Source organism: Lissotriton helveticus, chromosome 5_1 (assembly GCF_964261635.1).
Source record: "Lissotriton helveticus chromosome 5_1, aLisHel1.1, whole genome shotgun sequence".
Classification (NCBI taxonomy): Eukaryota; Metazoa; Chordata; class Amphibia; order Caudata; family Salamandridae; genus Lissotriton; species Lissotriton helveticus.
In genome coordinates this window covers 1,623,111,871-1,623,134,370 of record NC_136065.1, presented here as the reverse complement: position 1 = coordinate 1,623,134,370, position 22,500 = coordinate 1,623,111,871, and the positions used below count along the sequence as shown (strand labels likewise).

General features: G+C 38.1%; 16 non-coding genes across 16 annotated transcripts; all 16 read left to right on the top strand.

The window, feature by feature from the left end:
* Nucleotides 1–125: 125 nt before the first annotated feature.
* TRNAR-UCG (transfer RNA arginine (anticodon UCG)) lies at nt 126–198 on the top strand. The gene has a single exon. It is a non-coding gene; the product is annotated as a tRNA-Arg (tRNA).
* A 1,521-nt stretch (nt 199–1,719) lies between these two features.
* On the top strand, nt 1,720–1,792 carry TRNAR-UCG (transfer RNA arginine (anticodon UCG)). Its single transcript has one exon. It is a non-coding gene; the product is annotated as a tRNA-Arg (tRNA).
* A 1,521-nt stretch (nt 1,793–3,313) lies between these two features.
* TRNAR-UCG (transfer RNA arginine (anticodon UCG)) lies at nt 3,314–3,386 on the top strand. Its single transcript has one exon. It is a non-coding gene; the product is annotated as a tRNA-Arg (tRNA).
* A 1,521-nt stretch (nt 3,387–4,907) lies between these two features.
* On the top strand, nt 4,908–4,980 carry TRNAR-UCG (transfer RNA arginine (anticodon UCG)). Its single transcript has one exon. It is a non-coding gene; the product is annotated as a tRNA-Arg (tRNA).
* Nucleotides 4,981–5,781: 801 nt separating this feature from the next.
* On the top strand, nt 5,782–5,854 carry TRNAR-CCU (transfer RNA arginine (anticodon CCU)). Its single transcript has one exon. It is a non-coding gene; the product is annotated as a tRNA-Arg (tRNA).
* A 647-nt stretch (nt 5,855–6,501) lies between these two features.
* TRNAR-UCG (transfer RNA arginine (anticodon UCG)) lies at nt 6,502–6,574 on the top strand. The gene has a single exon. It is a non-coding gene; the product is annotated as a tRNA-Arg (tRNA).
* A 1,520-nt stretch (nt 6,575–8,094) lies between these two features.
* On the top strand, nt 8,095–8,167 carry TRNAR-UCG (transfer RNA arginine (anticodon UCG)). Its single transcript has one exon. It is a non-coding gene; the product is annotated as a tRNA-Arg (tRNA).
* Nucleotides 8,168–8,968: 801 nt separating this feature from the next.
* TRNAR-CCU (transfer RNA arginine (anticodon CCU)) lies at nt 8,969–9,041 on the top strand. Its single transcript has one exon. It is a non-coding gene; the product is annotated as a tRNA-Arg (tRNA).
* A 2,238-nt stretch (nt 9,042–11,279) lies between these two features.
* Nucleotides 11,280–11,352, top strand: TRNAR-UCG (transfer RNA arginine (anticodon UCG)). Its single transcript has one exon. It is a non-coding gene; the product is annotated as a tRNA-Arg (tRNA).
* A 1,521-nt stretch (nt 11,353–12,873) lies between these two features.
* Nucleotides 12,874–12,946, top strand: TRNAR-UCG (transfer RNA arginine (anticodon UCG)). The gene has a single exon. It is a non-coding gene; the product is annotated as a tRNA-Arg (tRNA).
* Nucleotides 12,947–13,747: 801 nt separating this feature from the next.
* TRNAR-CCU (transfer RNA arginine (anticodon CCU)) lies at nt 13,748–13,820 on the top strand. Its single transcript has one exon. It is a non-coding gene; the product is annotated as a tRNA-Arg (tRNA).
* Nucleotides 13,821–14,467: 647 nt separating this feature from the next.
* On the top strand, nt 14,468–14,540 carry TRNAR-UCG (transfer RNA arginine (anticodon UCG)). Its single transcript has one exon. It is a non-coding gene; the product is annotated as a tRNA-Arg (tRNA).
* Nucleotides 14,541–16,060: 1,520 nt separating this feature from the next.
* TRNAR-UCG (transfer RNA arginine (anticodon UCG)) lies at nt 16,061–16,133 on the top strand. The gene has a single exon. It is a non-coding gene; the product is annotated as a tRNA-Arg (tRNA).
* An 801-nt stretch (nt 16,134–16,934) lies between these two features.
* Nucleotides 16,935–17,007, top strand: TRNAR-CCU (transfer RNA arginine (anticodon CCU)). Its single transcript has one exon. It is a non-coding gene; the product is annotated as a tRNA-Arg (tRNA).
* Nucleotides 17,008–20,122: 3,115 nt separating this feature from the next.
* Nucleotides 20,123–20,195, top strand: TRNAR-CCU (transfer RNA arginine (anticodon CCU)). Its single transcript has one exon. It is a non-coding gene; the product is annotated as a tRNA-Arg (tRNA).
* A 566-nt stretch (nt 20,196–20,761) lies between these two features.
* Nucleotides 20,762–20,834, top strand: TRNAR-UCG (transfer RNA arginine (anticodon UCG)). The gene has a single exon. It is a non-coding gene; the product is annotated as a tRNA-Arg (tRNA).
* Nucleotides 20,835–22,500: the final 1,666 nt, after the last annotated feature.

The following is a 22,500-nucleotide window of genomic DNA, read 5'->3' as shown; positions in this document are numbered from 1 at the left end:
AGTAATTTAATTGAAAGGAGCTGAAAAAACCCCACAATGGTTTGTAAACCTAAATAACTATAAATAATATATTTTCCAACCTTGCATACCACCTACAGTATAAATATAAATGCAGCAGGACACATGACCGCGTGGCCTAATGGATAAGGCGTCTGACTTCGGATCAGAAGATTGAGGGTTCGAGTCCCTTCGTGGTCAGATTTTGCCAATGGTCACACAATTCAGGTTTCCATTCAGAATGGAAGCAGGCTCTTCCAATACTCTTATAGACATCATGTTCTCATTCCTAATTAATAATAAAGTGGAGTACATACTGCACAGTCATTTAGATTGCATCTTCAGTCTAAAATCTAGTGCATTTGAGTGACATTAAAAAGTGCTTCTATGTACATGTACTGAATATGTACTAGGTTTGCAGAATTTTGACTTGACAGAATGGGTTTTAGCTTAAGTGTGTGTAGATGAACTGCAAGGTGTCTAAGTATGTGTTCATGTAGTGCTTCAAGTGTAAAATCTGTATGATTAGTGCAGTTAAAGTGCTAATTTTGCCTACGAGAAAGTAAAGTACTAAGAAGAATTATAAAGGATTGGCACATTGGCTGCCTTTGCTGATGACACAGATGGCTAATTTGTAAAGCACTGGTCTATTAAGTTGCAGAGTGTGGTTGAACTTGGTTAGTAGACTTGGTGTCTGTTTCTGTGTCCTGCTGAAGACAAGGACGGCTTGATACCACTGTCAAAGGCCAGTTTATTAAGAAAAGCATCCATGGAGGAAGAAGTGTTGATTCGAAAATGGTTCTCCTCCAATTTCTCTCCACTTGCTACAAATGCAGAGTATCCATTATAGCACAGAACAGAGTTTAAAAGTCGGGGATGGAAGAGGATGAAAATGGGAAGTTTACTAATGGAGAGAACTGAGAAATGTCCTGTGTGAAGACACCAGTGTTGGACGATTGAATACATTTAAATAATGCCTCTAGATTGCTGGTATGTATCTGTGCCTCAGTGGCCTAATGGATAAGGCATTGCACTCCTAAACCAAGGATTGTGAGTTCGAGTCCCATCTGAGGTGCAAACCAATGTCCACTCTTATTTTTCCAGAAAAATACATATATTTATTACATGCTTCCTCTCAGAAGCTTATGAGGTATTAGGAACGTTGAAATGGTACCATTTTACTTCTGTACTCGTCAGAGTCATGTTAATGTTCTGAAACTACAAAGTCGATTTTTGAAACACCTATCTTTGTCAGATGCATTTTTGACCCGGCAGAAGATATTCCTTTGGAAAAAATGATTTGAATTGGATTGGTGTAACTGTTGTTTCTAGAGGTGGTGAAAGGCTTTCAGCTACTTGAATAGGGCAAGTCAGGATTCATGAAATGTATACAACCTTTGAGCGTGTGTAAATTGGAATATCCAGGAAGGAGCAGTTTGTACTACTTTCAAAACAGTTTCTCTCCACTTCTGGAAACATCCAGAGCTGTATACAGCATAAACTGAGCTTTAATCTCATGAAGAAAGAGGTTTAAATGCAAAAATGAAAACAATAGCTTATCGTACTGGTGACATTCTCATTATATAAATTCCAAAAAAGTGATTTAATTGAAAGGAGCTGAAAAAAACCCACAATGGTTTGTAAACCTAAATAACTATAAAAAATATATTTTCCAACCTTGCATACCACCTACAGTATAAAAATAAATGCAGCAGGACACATGACCGCGTGGCCTAATGGATAAGGTGTCTGACTTCGGATCAGAAGATTGAGGGTTCGAGTCCCTTCGTGGTCGGTTTTTGCCAATTGTCACACAATTCAGGTTTCCATTCAGAATGGAAGCAGGCTCTTCCAATACTCTTATAGCCATCATGTTCTCATTCCTAATTAATAATAAAGTGGAGTACATACTGCACAGTCATTTAGATTGCATCTTCAGTCTAAAATCTAGTGCATTTAAGTGGCATTAAAAAGTGCTTCTATGTACACGCACTGAATATGTACTAGGTTTGCAGAATTTTGACTTCACAGAATGGGTTTTTAGCTTAAGTGTGTGTAGATGAACTGCAAGGTGTGTAAGTATGTGCTCATGGAGTGCTTCAAGTGTAAAATCTGTATGATTTGTGCAGTTAAAGTGCTAATTTTGCCTACGAGAAAGAAAAGTACTACAGAAGAATTATAAAGGATTGGCACATTGGCTGCCTTTGCTGATGACACAGTTTGCTAACTTGTAAAGCACTGGTCTATTAAGTTGCAGAGTGTGGTTGAACTTGGTTAGTAGACTTGGTGCCTGTTTCTGTGTCCTGCTGAAGACAAGGACGGCTTGATACCACTGTCAAAGCCCAGTTTATTGAGAAAAGCATCCATGGAAGAAGAAGTGTTGATTCGAAAATGGTTCTCCTCCAATTTCTCTCCACTTGCTAGAAATACAGAGTCTCCATTTTAGCACAGAACAGAGTGTTAAAGTCGGGGATGGAAGAGGATGAAAATGGGAAGTTTACTTATGGAGAGAACTGAGAAATATCCTGTGTGCAGACACCAGTGTTGGACGATTGAATACATTTAAATAATGCCTCTAGATTGCTGGCATCTATCTGTGCCTCAGTGGCCTAATGGATAAGTCACTGGCCTCCTAAGCCATAGATTGTGGGTTCGAGTCCCATCTGAGGTGCAAACCAATGTCCACTTTAACTTTTCCAGAAAAATAAATATATTTATTACATGCTTCCTCTCAGAAGCTTATGAGGTATTAGGAACTTTGAAATGGTACCATTTTACTTCTGTACTCTTCAGAGTCATGTTGATGTTCTGAAACTACAAAGTAGATTTTTAAACACCTATCTTTGTCAGATGCATATTTTACCCGGCAGAAGATATTCCTTTGGAAAAAATTATTTGAATTGGATTGGTGTAACTGTTGTTTCTAGAGGTGTTGTAAGGCTTTCAGCTACTTGAATAGGGCAAGTCAGGATTCATGAATTGTATACAACCTTTGAGTGTGTGTAAATTGGAATATTCAGGAAGGAGCAGTTTGTACTACTTTCAAAACAGTTTCTCTCCACTTCTGGAAACATCCAGAGCTATTTAAAGCATTTACTGAGCTTTAATCTCATGAAGAAAGAGGTTTAAATGCAAAAGAGAAAACAAAAGATTATCGTACTGGTGACATTCTCATTATATAGATTCCAAAAAAGTGCTTTAATTGAAAGGAGCTGAAAAAAACCACAATGGGATGTAAACCTAAATAACTATAAATATTATATTTTCCATCCTTGCATACCACCTACAGTATAAAAATACACACAGCAGGACACATGACTGCGTGGCCTAATGGATAAGGCGTCTGACTTCGGATCAGAAGATTGAGGGTTCAAGTCCCTTCGTGGTCAGATTTTGCCAATGGTCACACAATTCAAGTTTCCATTCAGAATGGAAGCCAGCTCTTCCAATACTCTTATAGACGTCATGTTCTCATTCCTAATTAATAATAAAGTGGAGTACATACTGCACAGTCATTTAGATTGCATCTTCAGTCTAAAATCTAGTGCATTTGAGTGGCATTAAAAAGTGCTTCTATGTACACGTACTGAATATGTACTAGGTTTGCAGAATTTTGACTTGACAGAATGGGTTTTAGCTTAAGTGTGTGTAGATGAACTGCAAGGTGTCTAAGTATGTGTTCATGTAGTGCTTCAAGTGTAAAATCTGTATGATTAGTGCAGTTAAAGTGCTAATTTTGCCTACGAGAAAGAAAAGTACTAAGAAGAATTATAAAGGATTGGCACATTGGCTGCCTTTGCTGATGACACAGATGGCTAATTTGTAAAGCACTGGTCTATTAAGTTGCAGAGTGTGGGTGAACTTGGTTAGTAGACTTGGTGCCTGTTTCTGTGTCCTGCTGAAGACAAGGACGGCTTGATACCACTGTCTAAGCCCAGTTTATTAAGAAAAGCATCCATGGAAGAAGAAGTTTGATTCGAAAATGGTTCTCCTCCAATTTCTCTCCACTTGCTACAAATGCAGAGTATCCATTATAGCACAGAACAGAGTGTTAAAGTCGGGGATGGAAGAGGATGAAAATGGGAAGTTTACTTATGGAGAGAACTTAGAAATGTCCTGTGTGCAGACACCAGTGTTGGACGATTGAATACATTTAAATAATGCCTCTAGATTGCTGGTATGTATCTGTGCCTCAGTGGCCTAATGGATAAGGCACTGGCCTCCTCAGCCAGGGATTGTGAGTTCGAGTCCCATCTGAGGTGCAAACCAATGTCCACTCTTACTTTTCCAGAAAAATAAATATATTTATTACATGCTTCCTCTCTCAGAAGCTTATGAGGTATTAGGAACGTTGAAATGGTACCATTTTATTTCTGTACTCGTCAGAGTCATGTTGATGTTCTGAAACTACAAAGTCGATTTTTGAAACACCTATCTTTGCCAGATGCATTTTTGACCCGGCAGAAGATATTCCTTTGGAAAAAATGATTTGAATTGGATTGGTGTAACTGTTGTTTCTAGAGGTGGTGAAAGGCTTTCAGCTACTTGAATAGGGCAAGTTAGGATTCATTAAATGTATACAACCTTTGAGTGTGTGTAAATTGGAAAATCCAGGAAGGAGCAGTTTGTACTACTTTCAAAACAGTTTCTCTCCACTTCTGGAAACATCCAGAGCTATATAAAGCATAAACTGAGCTTTAATCTCATGAAGAAAGAGGTTTAAATGCAAAAATGAAAACAATAGCTTATCGTACTGGTGACATTCTCATTATATAAATTCCAAAAAAGTGATTTAATTGAAAGGAGCTGAAAAAACCCACAATGGTTTGTAAACCTAAATAACTATAAATAATATATTTAACAACCTTGCATACCACCTACAGTATAAAAATAAATGCAGCAGGACACATGACCGCGTGGCCTAATGGATAAGGCGTCTGACTTCGGATCAGAAGATTGAGGGTTCGAGTCCCTTCGTGGTCGGTTTTTGCCAATTGTCACACAATTCAGGTTTCCATTCAGAATGGAAGCAGGCTCTTCCAATACTCTTATAGCCATCATGTTCTCATTCCTAATTAATAATAAAGTGGAGTACATACTGCACAGTCATTTAGATTGCATCTTCAGTCTAAAATCTAGTGCATTTGAGTGGCATTAAAAAGTGCTTCTATGTACATGTACTGAATATGTACTAGGTTTGCAGAATTTTGACTTGACAGAATGGGTTTTAGCTTAAGTGTGTGTAGATGAACTGCAAGGTGTCTAAGTATGTGTTCATGTAGTGCTTCAAGTGTAAAATCTGTATGATTAGTGCAGTTAAAGTGCTAATTTTGCCTACGAGAAAGAAAAGTACTAAGAAGAATTATAAAGGATTGGCACATTGGCTGCCTTTGCTGATGACACAGATGGCTAATTTGTAAAGCACTGGTATATTAAGTTGCAGAGTGTGGTTTAACTTGGTTAGTAGACTTGGTGCCTGTTTCTGTGTCCTGATGGAGACAAGGACGGCTTGATACCACTGTCAAAGCCCAGTTTATTAAGAAAAGCATCCATGGAGGAAGAAGTGTTGATTCGAAAATGGTTCTCCTCCAATTTCTCTCCACTTGCTACAAATGCAGAGTATCCATTATAGCACAGAACAGAGTGTTAAAGTCGGGGATGGAAGAGGATGAAAATGGGAAGTTTACTTATGGAGAGAACTGAGAAATGTCCTGTGTGCAGACACCAGTGTTGGACGATTGAATACATTTAAATAATGCCTCTAGATTGCTGGTATGTATCTGTGCCTCAGTGGCCTAATGGATAAGGCACTGGCCTCCTAAGCCAGGGATTGTGGGTTCGAGTCCCATCTGAGGTGCAAACCAATGTCCACTCTCACTTTTCCAGAAAAATAAATATATTTATTACATGCTTCCTCTCAGAAGCTTATGAGGTATTAGGAACGTTGAAATGGTACCATTTTACTTCTGTACTCGTCAGAGTCATGTTGATGTTCTGAAACTACAAAGTCGATTTTTGAAACACCTATCTTTGTCAGATGCATTTTTGACCCGGCAGAAGATATTCCTTTGGAAAAAATGATTTGAATTGGATTGGTGTAACTGTTGTTTCTAGGGGTGGTGAAAGGCTTTCAGCTACTTGAATAGGGCAAGTCAGGATTCATGAAATGTATACAACCTTTGAGTGTGTGTAAATTGGAATATCCAGGAAGGAGCAGTTTGTACTACTTTCAAAACAGTTTCTCTCCACTTCTGAAAACATCCAGAGCTATATAAAGCATAAACTGAGCTTTAATCTCATGAAAAAAGAGGTTTAAATGCAAAAATGAAAACAATAGCTTATCGCACTGGTGACATTCTCATTATATAAATTCAAAAAAAGTGATTTAATTGAAAGGAGCTGAAAAAACCCCACAATGGTTTGTAAACCTAAATAACTATAAATAATATATTTTCCAACCTTGCATACCAACTACAGTATAAAAATAAATGCAGCAGGACACATGACCGCGTGGCCTAATGGATAAGGCATCTGACTTCGGATCAGAAGATTGAGGGTTCGAGTCCCTTCGTGGTCGATTTTTGCCAATTGTCACACAATTCAGGTTTCCATTCAGAATGGAAGCAGGCTCTTCCAATACTCTTATAGCCATCATGTTCTCATTCCTAATTAATAATAAAGTGGAGTACATACTGCACAGTCATTTAGATTGCATCTTCAGTCTAAAATCTAGTGCATTTAAGTGGCATTAAAAAGTGCTTCTATGTACACGTACTGAATATGTACTAGGTTTGCAGAATTTTGACTTGACAGAATGGGTTTTAGCTTAAGTGAGTGTAGATGAACTGCAAGGTGAGTAAGTATGTGTTCATGTAGTGCTTCAAGTGTAAAATCTGTATGATTTGTGCAGTTAAAGTGCTAATTTTGCCTACGAGAAAGAAAAGTACTACAGAAGAATTATAAAGGATTGGCATATTGGCTGCCTTTGCTGATGACACAGTTTGCTAATTTGTAAAGCACTGGTCTATTAAGTTGCAGAGTGTGGTTGAACTTGGTTAGTAGACTTGGTGCCTGTTTCTGTGTCCTGCTGAAGACAAGGACAGCTTGATACCACTGTCAACGCCCAGTTTATTGAGAAAAGCATCCATGGAAAAAGAAGTGTTGATTCGAAAATGGTTCTCCTCCAATTTCTCTCCACTTGCTAGAAATACAGAGTCTCCATTTTAGCACAGAACAGAGTGTTAAAGTCGGGGATGGAAGAGGATGAAAATGGGAAGTTTACTTATGGAGAGAACTGAAAAATATCCTGTGTGCAGACACCAGTGTTGGACGATTGAAAACATTTAAATAATGCCTCTAGATTGCTGGCATCTATCTGTGCCTCAGTGGCCTAATGGATAGGTCACTGGCTTCCTAAGCCATGGATTGTGGGTTCGAGTCCCATCTGAGGTGCAAACCAATGTCCACTCTAACTTTTCCAGAAAAATAAATATATTTATTACGTGCTTCCTCTCAGAAGCTTATGAGGTATTAGTAACTTTGAAATGGTACCATTTTACTTCTGTACTCTTCAGAGTCATGTTGATGTTCTGAAACTACAAAGTAGATTTTTTAACACCTATCTTTGTCAGATGCATATTTTACCCGGCAGAAGATATTCCTTTGAAAAAAATTATTTGAATTGGATTGGTGTAACTATTGTTTCTAGAGGTGTTGTAAGGCTTTCAGCTACTTGAATAGGGCAAGTCAGGATTCATGAAATGTATACAACCTTTGAGTGTGTGTAAATTGGAATATCCAGGAAGGAGCAGTTTGTACTACTTTCAAAACAGTTTCTCTCCACTTCTGGAAACATCCAGAGCTATGTAAAGCATTTACTGAGCTTTAATCTCATGAAGAAAGAGGTTTAAATGCAAAAGAGAAAACAAAAGATTATCGTACTGGTGACATTCTCATTATATAGATTCCAAAAAAGTGCTTTAATTGAAAGGAGCTGAAAAAACCCACAATGGGATGTAAACCTAAATAACTATAAATATTATATTTTCCATCCTTGCATACCACCTACAGTATAAAAATACACACATCAGGACACATGACCGCGTGGCCTAATGGATAAGGCGTCTGACTTCGGATCAGAAGATTGAGGGTTCGAGTCCCTTCGTGGTCGGTTTTTGCCAATTGTCACACAATTCAGGTTTCCATTCAGAATGGAAGCCGGCTCTTCCAATACTCTTATAGACATCATGTTCTCATTCCTAATTAATAATAAAGTGGAGTACATACTGCACAGTCATTTAGATTGCATCTTCAGTCTAAAATCTAGTGCATTTGAGTGGCATTAAAAAGTGCTTCTATGTACATGTACTGAATATGTACTAGGTTTGCAGAATTTTGACTTGACAGAATGGGTTTTAGCTTAAGTGTGTGTAGATGAACTGCAAGGTGTCTAAGTATGTGTTCATGTAGTGCTTCAAGTGTAAAATCTGTATGATTAGTGCAGTTAAAGTGCTAATTTTGCCTACGAGAAAGAAAAGTACTAAGAAGAATTATAAAGGATTGGCACATTGGCTGCCTTTGCTGATGACACAGATGGCTAATTTGTAAAGCACTGGTATATTAAGTTGCAGAGTGTGGTTGAACTTGGTTAGTAGACTTGGTGCCTGTTTCTGTGTCCTGATGGAGACAAGGACGGCTTGATACCACTGTCAAATCCCAGTTTATTAAGAAAAGCATCCATGGAGGAAGAAGTGTTGATTCGAAAATGGTTCTCCTCCAATTTCTCTCCACTTGCTACAAATGCAGAGTATCCATTATAGCACAGAACAGAGTGTTAAAGTCGGGGATGGAAGAGGATGAAAATGGGAAGTTTACTTATGGAGAGAACTGAGAAATGTCCTGTGTGCAGACACCAGTGTTGGACGATTGAATACATTTAAATAATGCCTCTAGATCGCTGATATGTATCTGTGCCTCAGTGGCCTAATGGATAAGGCACTGGCCTCCTAAGCCAGGGATTGTGGGTTCGAGTCCCATCTGAGGTGCAAACCAATGTCCACTCTTACTTTTCCAGAAAAATAAATATATTTATTACATGCTTCCTCTCAGAAGCTTATGAGGTATTAGGAACTTTGAAATGGTACCATTTTACTTCTGTACTCGTCAGAGTCATGTTGATGTTCTGAAACTACAAAGTCGATTTTTGAAACACCTATCTTTGTCAGATGCATTTTTGACCCGGCAGAAGATATTCCTTTGGAAAAAATGATTTGAATTGGATTGGTGTAACTGTTGTTTCTAGAGGTGGTGAAAGGCTTTCAGCTACTTGAATAGGGCAAGTCAGGATTCATGAAATGTATACAACCTTTGAGTGTGTGTTAATTGGAATATCCAGGAAGGAGCAGTTTGTACTACTTTCAAAACAGTTTCTCTCCACTTCTGGAAACATCCAGAGCTATATAAAGCATAAACTGAGCTTTAATCTCATGAAGAAAGAGGTTTAAATGCAAAAATGAAAACAATAGCTTATCGTACTGGTGACATTCTCATTATATAAATTCGAAAAAAGTGATTTAATTGAAAGGAGCTGAACAAAAACCACAATGGTTTGTAAACCTAAATAACTATAAATAATATATTTTCCAACCTTGCATACCACCTACAGTATAAAAATAAATGCAGCAGGACACATGACCGCGTGGCCTAATGGATAAGGCTTCTGACTTCGGATCAGAAGATTGAGGGTTTGAGTTCCTTCGTGGTCGGTTTTTGCCAATTGTCACACAATTCAGGTTTCCATTCAGAATGGAAGCAGGCTCTTCCAATACTCTTATAGCCATCATGTTCTCATTCCTAATTAATAATAAAGTGGAGTACATACTGCACAGTCATTTAGATTGCATCTTCAGTCTAAAATCTAGTGCATTTAAGTGGCATTAAAAAGTGCTTCTATGTACACGCACTGAATATGTACTAGGTTTGCAGAATTTTGACTTGACAGAATGGGTTTTAGCTTAAGTGTGTGTAGATGAACTGCAAGGTGTGTAAGTATGTGTTCATGTAGTGCTTCAAGTGTAAAATCTGTATGATTTGTGCAGTTAAAGTGCTAATTTTGCCTACGAGAAAGAAAAGTACTAAGAAGAATTATAAAGGATTGGCACATTGGCTGCCTTTGCTGATGACACAGATGGCTAATTTGTAAAGCACTGGTCTATTAAGTTGCAGAGTGTGGGTGAACTTGGTTAGTAGACTTGGTGCCTGTTTCTGTGTCCTGCTGAAGACAAGGACGGCTTGATACCACTGTCAAAGCCCAGTTTATTAAGAAAAGCATCCATGGAAGAAGAAGTTTGATTCGAAAATGGTTCTCCTCCAATTTCTCTTCACTTGCTAGAAATACAGAGTCTCCATTTTAGCACAGAACAGAGTGTTAAAGTCGGGGATGGAAGAGGATGAAAATGGGAAGTTTACTTATGGAGAGAACTGAGAAATATCCTGTGTGCAGACACCAGTGTTGGACGATTGAATACATTTAAATAATGCCTCTAGATTGCTGGCATCTATCTGTGCCTCAGTGGCCTAATGGATAAGTCACTGGCCTCCTAAGCCATAGATTGTGGGTTCGAGTCCCATCTGAGGTGCAAACCAATGTCCACTTTAACTTTTCCAGAAAAATAAATATATTTATTACATGCTTCCTCTCAGAAGCTTATGAGGTATTAGGAACTTTGAAATGGTACCATTTTACTTCTGTACTCTTCAGAGTCATGTTGATGTTCTGAAACTACAAAGTAGATTTTTAAACACCTATCTTTGTCAGATGCATATTTTACCCGGCAGAAGATATTCCTTTGGAAAAAATTATTTGAATTGGATTGGTGTAACTGTTGTTTCTAGAGGTGTTGTAAGGCTTTCAGCTACTTGAATAGGGCAAGTCAGGATTCATGAATTGTATACAACCTTTGAGTGTGTGTAAATTGGAATATTCAGGAAGGAGCAGTTTGTACTACTTTCAAAACAGTTTCTCTCCACTTCTGGAAACATCCAGAGCTATTTAAAGCATTTACTGAGCTTTAATCTCATGAAGAAAGAGGTTTAAATGCAAAAGAGAAAACAAAAGATTATCGTACTGGTGACATTCTCATTATATAGATTCCAAAAAAGTGCTTTAATTGAAAGGAGCTGAAAAAAACCACAATGGGATGTAAACCTAAATAACTATAAATATTATATTTTCCATCCTTGCATACCACCTACAGTATAAAAATACACACAGCAGGACACATGACTGCGTGGCCTAATGGATAAGGCGTCTGACTTCGGATCAGAAGATTGAGGGTTCAAGTCCCTTCGTGGTCAGATTTTGCCAATGGTCACACAATTCAAGTTTCCATTCAGAATGGAAGCCAGCTCTTCCAATACTCTTATAGACGTCATGTTCTCATTCCTAATTAATAATAAAGTGGAGTACATACTGCACAGTCATTTAGATTGCATCTTCAGTCTAAAATCTAGTGCATTTGAGTGGCATTAAAAAGTGCTTCTATGTACACGTACTGAATATGTACTAGGTTTGCAGAATTTTGACTTGACAGAATGGGTTTTAGCTTAAGTGTGTGTAGATGAACTGCAAGGTGTCTAAGTATGTGTTCATGTAGTGCTTCAAGTGTAAAATCTGTATGATTAGTGCAGTTAAAGTGCTAATTTTGCCTACGAGAAAGAAAAGTACTAAGAAGAATTATAAAGGATTGGCACATTGGCTGCCTTTGCTGATGACACAGATGGCTAATTTGTAAAGCACTGGTCTATTAAGTTGCAGAGTGTGGGTGAACTTGGTTAGTAGACTTGGTGCCTGTTTCTGTGTCCTGCTGAAGACAAGGACGGCTTGATACCACTGTCTAAGCCCAGTTTATTAAGAAAAGCATCCATGGAAGAAGAAGTTTGATTCGAAAATGGTTCTCCTCCAATTTCTCTCCACTTGCTACAAATGCAGAGTATCCATTATAGCACAGAACAGAGTGTTAAAGTCGGGGATGGAAGAGGATGAAAATGGGAAGTTTACTTATGGAGAGAACTTAGAAATGTCCTGTGTGCAGACACCAGTGTTGGACGATTGAATACATTTAAATAATGCCTCTAGATTGCTGGTATGTATCTGTGCCTCAGTGGCCTAATGGATAAGGCACTGGCCTCCTCAGCCAGGGATTGTGAGTTCGAGTCCCATCTGAGGTGCAAACCAATGTCCACTCTTACTTTTCCAGAAAAATAAATATATTTATTACATGCTTCCTCTCTCAGAAGCTTATGAGGTATTAGGAACGTTGAAATGGTACCATTTTATTTCTGTACTCGTCAGAGTCATGTTGATGTTCTGAAACTACAAAGTCGATTTTTGAAACACCTATCTTTGCCAGATGCATTTTTGACCCGGCAGAAGATATTCCTTTGGAAAAAATGATTTGAATTGGATTGGTGTAACTGTTGTTTCTAGAGGTGGTGAAAGGCTTTCAGCTACTTGAATAGGGCAAGTTAGGATTCATTAAATGTATACAACCTTTGAGTGTGTGTAAATTGGAAAATCCAGGAAGGAGCAGTTTGTACTACTTTCAAAACAGTTTCTCTCCACTTCTGGAAACATCCAGAGCTATATAAAGCATAAACTGAGCTTTAATCTCATGAAGAAAGAGGTTTAAATGCAAAAATGAAAACAATAGCTTATCGTACTGGTGACATTCTCATTATATAAATTCCAAAAAAGTGATTTAATTGAAAGGAGCTGAAAAAACCCACAATGGTTTGTAAACCTAAATAACTATAAATAATATATTTAACAACCTTGCATACCACCTACAGTATAAAAATAAATGCAGCAGGACACATGACCGCGTGGCCTAATGGATAAGGCGTCTGACTTCGGATCAGAAGATTGAGGGTTCGAGTCCCTTCGTGGTCGGTTTTTGCCAATTGTCACACAATTCAGGTTTCCATTCAGAATGGAAGCAGGCTCTTCCAATACTCTTATAGCCATCATGTTCTCATTCCTAATTAATAATAAAGTGGAGTACATACTGCACAGTCATTTAGATTGCATCTTCAGTCTAAAATCTAGTGCATTTGAGTGGCATTAAAAAGTGCTTCTATGTACATGTACTGAATATGTACTAGGTTTGCAGAATTTTGACTTGACAGAATGGGTTTTAGCTTAAGTGTGTGTAGATGAACTGCAAGGTGTCTAAGTATGTGTTCATGTAGTGCTTCAAGTGTAAAATCTGTATGATTAGTGCAGTTAAAGTGCTAATTTTGCCTACGAGAAAGAAAAGTACTAAGAAGAATTATAAAGGATTGGCACATTGGCTGCCTTTGCTGATGACACAGATGGCTAATTTGTAAAGCACTGGTATATTAAGTTGCAGAGTGTGGTTTAACTTGGTTAGTAGACTTGGTGCCTGTTTCTGTGTCCTGATGGAGACAAGGACGGCTTGATACCACTGTCAAAGCCCAGTTTATTAAGAAAAGCATCCATGGAGGAAGAAGTGTTGATTCGAAAATGGTTCTCCTCCAATTTCTCTCCACTTGCTACAAATGCAGAGTATCCATTATAGCACAGAACAGAGTGTTAAAGTCGGGGATGGAAGAGGATGAAAATGGGAAGTTTACTTATGGAGAGAACTGAGAAATGTCCTGTGTGCAGACACCAGTGTTGGACGATTGAATACATTTAAATAATGCCTCTAGATTGCTGGTATGTATCTGTGCCTCAGTGGCCTAATGGATAAGGCACTGGCCTCCTAAGCCAGGGATTGTGGGTTCGAGTCCCATCTGAGGTGCAAACCAATGTCCACTCTCACTTTTCCAGAAAAATAAATATATTTATTACATGCTTCCTCTCAGAAGCTTATGAGGTATTAGGAACGTTGAAATGGTACCATTTTACTTCTGTACTCGTCAGAGTCATGTTGATGTTCTGAAACTACAAAGTCGATTTTTGAAACACCTATCTTTGTCAGATGCATTTTTGACCCGGCAGAAGATATTCCTTTGGAAAAAATGATTTGAATTGGATTGGTGTAACTGTTGTTTCTAGGGGTGGTGAAAGGCTTTCAGCTACTTGAATAGGGCAAGTCAGGATTCATGAAATGTATACAACCTTTGAGTGTGTGTAAATTGGAATATCCAGGAAGGAGCAGTTTGTACTACTTTCAAAACAGTTTCTCTCCACTTCTGAAAACATCCAGAGCTATATAAAGCATAAACTGAGCTTTAATCTCATGAAAAAAGAGGTTTAAATGCAAAAATGAAAACAATAGCTTATCGCACTGGTGACATTCTCATTATATAAATTCAAAAAAAGTGATTTAATTGAAAGGAGCTGAAAAAACCCCACAATGGTTTGTAAACCTAAATAACTATAAATAATATATTTTCCAACCTTGCATACCAACTACAGTATAAAAATAAATGCAGCAGGACACATGACCGCGTGGCCTAATGGATAAGGCGTCTGACTTCGGATCAGAAGATTGAGGGTTCGAGTCCCTTCGTGGTCGATTTTTGCCAATTGTCACACAATTCAGGTTTCCATTCAGAATGGAAGCAGGCTCTTCCAATACTCTTATAGCCATCATGTTCTCATTCCTAATTAATAATAAAGTGGAGTACATACTGCACAGTCATTTAGATTGCATCTTCAGTCTAAAATCTAGTGCATTTAAGTGGCATTAAAAAGTGCTTCTATGTACACGTACTGAATATGTACTAGGTTTGCAGAATTTTGACTTGACAGAATGGGTTTTAGCTTAAGTGAGTGTAGATGAACTGCAAGGTGAGTAAGTATGTGTTCATGTAGTGCTTCAAGTGTAAAATCTGTATGATTTGTGCAGTTAAAGTGCTAATTTTGCCTACGAGAAAGAAAAGTACTACAGAAGAATTATAAAGGATTGGCACATTGGCTGCCTTTGCTGATGACACAGTTTGCTAATTTGTAAAGCACTGGTCTATTAAGTTGCAGAGTGTGGTTGAACTTGGTTAGTAGACTTGGTGCCTGTTTCTGTGTCCTGCTGAAGACAAGGACAGCTTGATACCACTGTCAACGCCCAGTTTATTGAGAAAAGCATCCATGGAAAAAGAAGTGTTGATTCGAAAATGGTTCTCCTCCAATTTCTCTCCACTTGCTAGAAATACAGAGTCTCCATTTTAGCACAGAACAGAGTGTTAAAGTCGGGGATGGAAGAGGATGAAAATGGGAAGTTTACTTATGGAGAGAACTGAAAAATATCCTGTGTGCAGACACCAGTGTTGGACGATTGAAAACATTTAAATAATGCCTCTAGATTGCTGGCATCTATCTGTGCCTCAGTGGCCTAATGGATAGGTCACTGGCTTCCTAAGCCATGGATTGTGGGTTCGAGTCCCATCTGAGGTGCAAACCAATGTCCACTCTAACTTTTCCAGAAAAATAAATATATTTATTACGTGCTTCCTCTCAGAAGCTTATGAGGTATTAGTAACTTTGAAATGGTACCATTTTACTTCTGTACTCTTCAGAGTCATGTTGATGTTCTGAAACTACAAAGTAGATTTTTTAACACCTATCTTTGTCAGATGCATATTTTACCCGGCAGAAGATATTCCTTTGAAAAAAATTATTTGAATTGGATTGGTGTAACTATTGTTTCTAGAGGTGTTGTAAGGCTTTCAGCTACTTGAATAGGGCAAGTCAGGATTCATGAAATGTATACAACCTTTGAGTGTGTGTAAATTGGAATATCCAGGAAGGAGCAGTTTGTACTACTTTCAAAACAGTTTCTCTCCACTTCTGGAAACATCCAGAGCTATGTAAAGCATTTACTGAGCTTTAATCTCATGAAGAAAGAGGTTTAAATGCAAAAGAGAAAACAAAAGATTATCGTACTGGTGACATTCTCATTATATAGATTCCAAAAAAGTGCTTTAATTGAAAGGAGCTGAAAAAACCCACAATGGGATGTAAACCTAAATAACTATAAATATTATATTTTCCATCCTTGCATACCACCTACAGTATAAAAATACACACATCAGGACACATGACTGCGTGGCCTAATGGATAAGGCGTCTGACTTCGGATCAGAAGATTGAGGGTTCAAGTCCCTTCGTGGTCAGATTTTGCCAATGGTCACACAATTCAGGTTTCCATTCAGAATGGAAGCCGGCTCTTCCAATACTCTTATAGACATCATGTTCTCATTCCTAATTAATAATAAAGTGGAGTACATACTGCACAGTCATTTAGATTGCATCTTCAGTCTAAAATCTAGTGCATTTGAGTGGCATTAAAAAGTGCTTCTATGTACATGTACTGAATATGTACTAGGTTTGCAGAATTTTGACTTGACAGAATGGGTTTTAGCTTAAGTGTGTGTAGATTAACTGCAAGGTGTCTAAGTATGTGTTCATGTAGTGCTTCAAGTGTAAAATCTGTATGATTAGTGCAGTTAAAGTGCTAATTTTGCCTACGAGAAAGAAAAGTACTAAGAAGAATTATAAAGTATTGGCACATTGGCTGCCTTTGCTGATGACACAGATGGCTAATTTGTAAAGCACTGGTATATTAAGTTGCAGAGTGTGGTTGAACTTGGTTAGTAGACTTGGTGCCTGTTTCTGTGTCCTGATGGAGACAAGGACGGCTTGATACCACTGTCAAATCCCAGTTTATTAAGAAAAGCATCCATGGAGGAAGAAGTGTTGATTCGAAAATGGTTCTCCTCCAATTTCTCTCCACTTGCTACAAATGCAGAGTATCCATTATAGCACAGAACAGAGTGTTAAAGTCGGGGATGGAAGAGGATGAAAATGGGAAGTTTACTTATGGAGAGAACTGAGAAATGTCCTGTGTGCAGACACCAGTGTTGGACGATTGAATACATTTAAATAATGCCTCTAGATCGCTGATATGTATCTGTGCCTCAGTGGCCTAATGGATAAGGCACTGGCCTCCTAAGCCAGGGATTGTGGGTTCGAGTCCCATCTGAGGTGCAAACCAATGTCCACTCTTACTTTTCCAGAAAAATAAATATATTTATTACATGCTTCCTCTCAGAAGCTTATGAGGTATTAGGAACTTTGAAATGGTACCATTTTACTTCTGTACTCGTCAGAGTCATGTTGATGTTCTGAAACTACAAAGTCGATTTTTGAAACACCTATCTTTGTCAGATGCATTTTTGACCCGGCAGAAGATATTCCTTTGGAAAAAATGATTTGAATTGGATTGGTGTAACTGTTGTTTCTAGAGGTGGTGAAAGGCTTTCAGCTACTTGAATAGGGCAAGTCAGGATTCATGAAATGTATACAACCTTTGAGTGTGTGTTAATTGGAATATCCAGGAAGGAGCAGTTTGTACTACTTTCAAAACAGTTTCTCTCCACTTCTGGAAACATCCAGAGCTATATAAAGCATAAACTGAGCTTTAATCTCATGAAGAAAGAGGTTTAAATGCAAAAATGAAAACAATAGCTTATCGTACTGGTGACATTCTCATTATATAAATTCGAAAAAAGTGATTTAATTGAAAGGAGCTGAACAAAAACCACAATGGTTTGTAAACCTAAATAACTATAAATAATATATTTTCCAACCTTGCATACCACCTACAGTATAAAAATAAATGCAGCAGGACACATGACCGCGTGGCCTAATGGATAAGGCTTCTGACTTCGGATCAGAAGATTGAGGGTTTGAGTTCCTTCGTGGTCGGTTTTTGCCAATTGTCACACAATTCAGGTTTCCATTCAGAATGGAAGCAGGCTCTTCCAATACTCTTATAGCCATCATGTTCTCATTCCTAATTAATAATAAAGTGGAGTACATACTGCACAGTCATTTAGATTGCATCTTCAGTCTAAAATCTAGTGCATTTAAGTGGCATTAAAAAGTGCTTCTATGTACACGCACTGAATATGTACTAGGTTTGCAGAATTTTGACTTGACAGAATGGGTTTTAGCTTAAGTGTGTGTAGATGAACTGCAAGGTGTGTAAGTATGTGTTCATGTAGTGCTTCAAGTGTAAAATCTGTATGATTTGTGCAGTTAAAGTGCTAATTTTGCCTACGAGAAAGAAAAGTACTAAGAAGAATTATAAAGGATTGGCACATTGGCTGCCTTTGCTGATGACACAGATGGCTAATTTGTAAAGCACTGGTCTATTAAGTTGCAGAGTGTGGGTGAACTTGGTTAGTAGACTTGGTGCCTGTTTCTGTGTCCTGCTGAAGACAAGGACGGCTTGATACCACTGTCAAAGCCCAGTTTATTAAGAAAAGCATCCATGGAAGAAGAAGTTTGATTCGAAAATGGTTCTCCTCCAATTTCTCTTCACTTGCTACAAATGCAGAGTATCCATTATAACACAGAACAGAGTGTTAAAGTCGGGGATGGAAGAGGATGAAAATGGGAAGTTTACTTATGGAGAGAACTGAGAAATGTCCTGTGTGCAGACACCAGTGTTAGACGATTGAATACATTTAAATAATGCCTCTAGATTGCTGGTATGTATCTGTCCCTCAGTGGCCTAATGGATAAGGCACTGGCCTCCTAAGCCAGGGATTGTGAGTTCGAGTCCCATCTGAGGTGCATACCAATGTCCACTCTTACTTTTCCAGAAAAATAAATATATTTATTACATGCTTCCTCTCAGAAGTTTATGAGGTATTAGGAACTTTGAAATGGTACCATTTTACTTCTGTACTCGTCAGAGTCATGTTGATGTTCTGAAACTACAAAGTCGATTTTTGAAACACCTATCTTTGTCAGATGCATTTTTGACCCGGCAGAAGATATTCCTTTTGAAAAAATTGATTTGAATTGGATTGGTGTAACTGTTGTTTCTAGAGGTGGCGAAAGGCTTTCAGCTACTTGAATAGGGCAAGTTAGGATTCATGAAATGTATACAATCTTTGAGTGTGTGTAAATTGGAATATCCAGGAAGGAGCAGTTTGTACTACTTTCAAAACAGTTTCTCTCCACTTCTGGAAACATCCAGAGCTATATAAAGCATAAACTGAGCTTTAATCTCATGAAGAAAGAGGTTTAAATGCAAAAATGAAAACAATAGCTTATCGTACTGGTGACATTCTCATTATATAAATTCCAAAAAAGTGATTTAATTGAAAGGAGCTGAAAAAACCCCACAATGGATTGTAAACCTAAATAACTATAAATAATATATTTTCCAACCTTGCATACCACCTACAGTATAAAAATAAATGCAGCAGGACACATGACCGCGTGGCCTAATGGATAAGGCGTCTGACTTCGGATCAGAAGATTGAAGGTTCGAGTCCCTTCATGGTCAGCTTTTGCCAATGCTCACACAATTCAGGTTTCCATTCAGAATGGAAGCAGGCTCTTCCAATACTCTTATAGACATCATGTTCTCATTCCTAATTAATAATAAAGTGGAGTACATACTGCACAGTCATTTAGATTGCATCTTCAGTCTAAAATCTAGTGCATTTAAGTGGCATTAAAAAGTGCTTCTATGTACATGTACTGAATATGTACTAGGTTTGCAGAATTTTGACTTGACAGAATGGGTTTTAGCTTAAGTGTGTGTAGATGAACTGCAAGGTGTGTAAGTATGTGTTCATGTAGTGCTTCAAGTGTAAAATCTGTATGATTTGTGCAGTTAAAGTGCTAATGTTGCCTACGAGAAAGAAAAGTACTAAGAAGAATTATAAAGGATTGGCACATTGGCTGCCTTTGCTGATGACACAGATGGCTAATTTGTAAAGCACTGGTCTATTAAGTTGCAGAGTGTGGTTGAACCTGGTTAGTAGACTTGGTGCCTGTTTCTGTGTCCTGCTGAAGACGAGAACGGCTTGATACCACTGTCAAAGCCCAGTTTATTAAGAAAAGCATCCATGGAAGAAGAAGTGTTGATTCGAAAATGGTTCTCCTCCAATTTCTCTCCACTTGCTACAAATGCAGAGTATCCATTGTAGCACAGAACAGAGTGTTAAAGTCGGGGATGGAAGAGGATGAAAATGGGAAGTTTACTTATGGAGAGAACTGAGAAATGTCCTGTGTGCAGACACCAGTGTTGGACGATTGAATACATTTAAATAATGCCTCTAGATTGCAGGTATGTATCTGTGCCTCAGTGGCCTAATGGATAAGGTGCTGGCCTCCTACGCCAGGTATTGTGGGTTCGAGTCCCATCTGAGGTGCAAACCAATGTCCACTCTTACTTTTCCAGAAAAATAAATATATTTATTACATGCTTCCTCTCAGAACCTTATGAGGTATTAGGAACGTTGAAATGGTACCATTTTACTTCTGTACTCGTCAGAGTCATGTTGATGTTCTGAAACTACAAAGTCGATTTTTGAAACACCTATCTTTGTCAGATGCATTTTTGACCCGGCAGAAGATATTCCTTTGGAAAAAATGATTTGAATTGGATTGGTGTAACTGTTGTTTCTAGAGGTGGTGAAAGGCTTTCAGCTACTTGAATAGGGCAAGTCAGGATTCATGAAATGTATACAACCTTTGAGTGTGTGTAAATTGGAATATCCAGGAAGGAGCAGTCTGTACTACTTTCAAAACAGTTTCACTCCACTTCTGGAAACATCCAGAGCTATATAAAGCATAAACTGAGCTTTAATCTCATGAAGAAAGAGGTTTAAATGCAAAAATGAAAACAATAGCTTATCGTACTGGTGACATTCTCATTATATAAATTCCAAAAAAGTGATTTAATTGAAAGGAGCTGAAAACACACAGCAGGAAATATGACTGCGTGGCCTAATGGATAAGGCGTCTGACTTCGGATCAGAAGATTGAGGGTTCAAGTCCCTTCGTGGTCAGATTTTGCCAATGGTCACACAATTCAGGTTTCCATTCAGAATGGAAGCCGGCTCTTCCAATACTCTTATAGACATCATGTTCTCATTCCTAATTAATAATAAAGTGGAGTACATACTGCACAGTCATTTAGATTGCATCTTCAGTCTAAAATCTACTGCATTTGAGTGGCATTAAAAAGTGCTTCTATGTACATGTACTGAATATGTACTAGGTTTGCAGAATTTTGACTTGACAGAATGGGTTTTAGCTTAAGTGTGTGTAGATGAACTGCAAGGTGTCTAAGTATGTGTTCAAGTAGTGCTTCAAGTGTAAAATCTGTATGATTAGTGCAGTTAAAGTGCTAATTTTGCCTACGAGAAAGAAAAGTACTAAGACGAATTATAAAGGATTGGCACATTGGCTGCCTTTGCTGATGACACAGATGGCTAATTTGTAAAGCACTGGTCTATTAAGTTGCAGAGTGTGGTTGAACTTGGTTAGTAGACTTGGTGCCTGTTTCTGTGTCCTGCTGAAGACAAGGACGGCTTGATACCACTGTCAAAGCCCAGTTTATTGAGAAAAGTATCCATGGAAAAAGAAGTGTTGATTCGAAAATGGTTCTCCTCCAATTTCTCTCCACTTGCTAGAAATACAGAGTCTCCATTTTAGCACAGAACAGAGTGTTAAAGTCGGGGATGGAAGAGGATGAAAATGGGAAGTTTACTTATGGAGAGAACTGAGAAATATCCTGTGTGCAGACACCAGTGTTGGACGATTGAATACATTTAAATAATGCCTCTAGATTGCTGGCATCTATCTGTGCCTCAGTGGCCTAATGGATAAGTCACTGGCCTCCTAAGCCATGGATTGTGGGTTTGAGTCCCATCTGAGGTGCAAACCAATGTTCACTCTTACTTTTCCAGAAAAATAAATATATTTATTACATGCTTCCTCTCAGAAGCTTATGAGGTATTAGGAACGTTGAAATGGTACCATTTTACTTCTGTACTCGTCAGAGTCATGTTGATGTTCTGAAACTACAAAGTCGATTTTTGAAACACCTGTCTTTGTCAGATGCATTTTTGACCCGGCAGAAGATATTCCTTTGGAAAAAAATATTTGAATTGGATTGGTGTAACTGTTGTTTCTAGAGGTGGTGAAAGGATTTCAGCTACTTAAATAGGGCAAGTCAGGATTCATGAAACGTATACAACCTTTGAGTGTGTGTAAATTGGAATATCCAGGAAGGAGCAGTTTGTACTACTTTTAAAACAGTTTCTCTCCACTTCTGGAAACATCCAGAGCTATATAAAGCATAAACTGAGCTTTAATCTCATGAAGAAAGAGGTTTAAATGCAAAAATGAAAACAATAGCTTATTGTACTGGTGACATTCTCATTATATAAATTCCAAAAAAGTGATTTAATTGAAAGGAGCTGAAAAAACCCCACAATGGTTTGTAAACCTAAATAACTATAAATAATATATTTTCCAACCTTGCATACCACCTACAGTATAAAAATAAATGCAGCAGGACACATGACCGCGTGGCCTAATGGATAAGGAGTCTGACTTCGGATCAGAAGATTGAGGGTTCGAGTCTCTTCGTGGTCAGATTTTGCCAATGGTCACACAATTCAGGTTTCCATTCAGAATGGAAGCAGGCTCTTCCAATACTCTTATAGA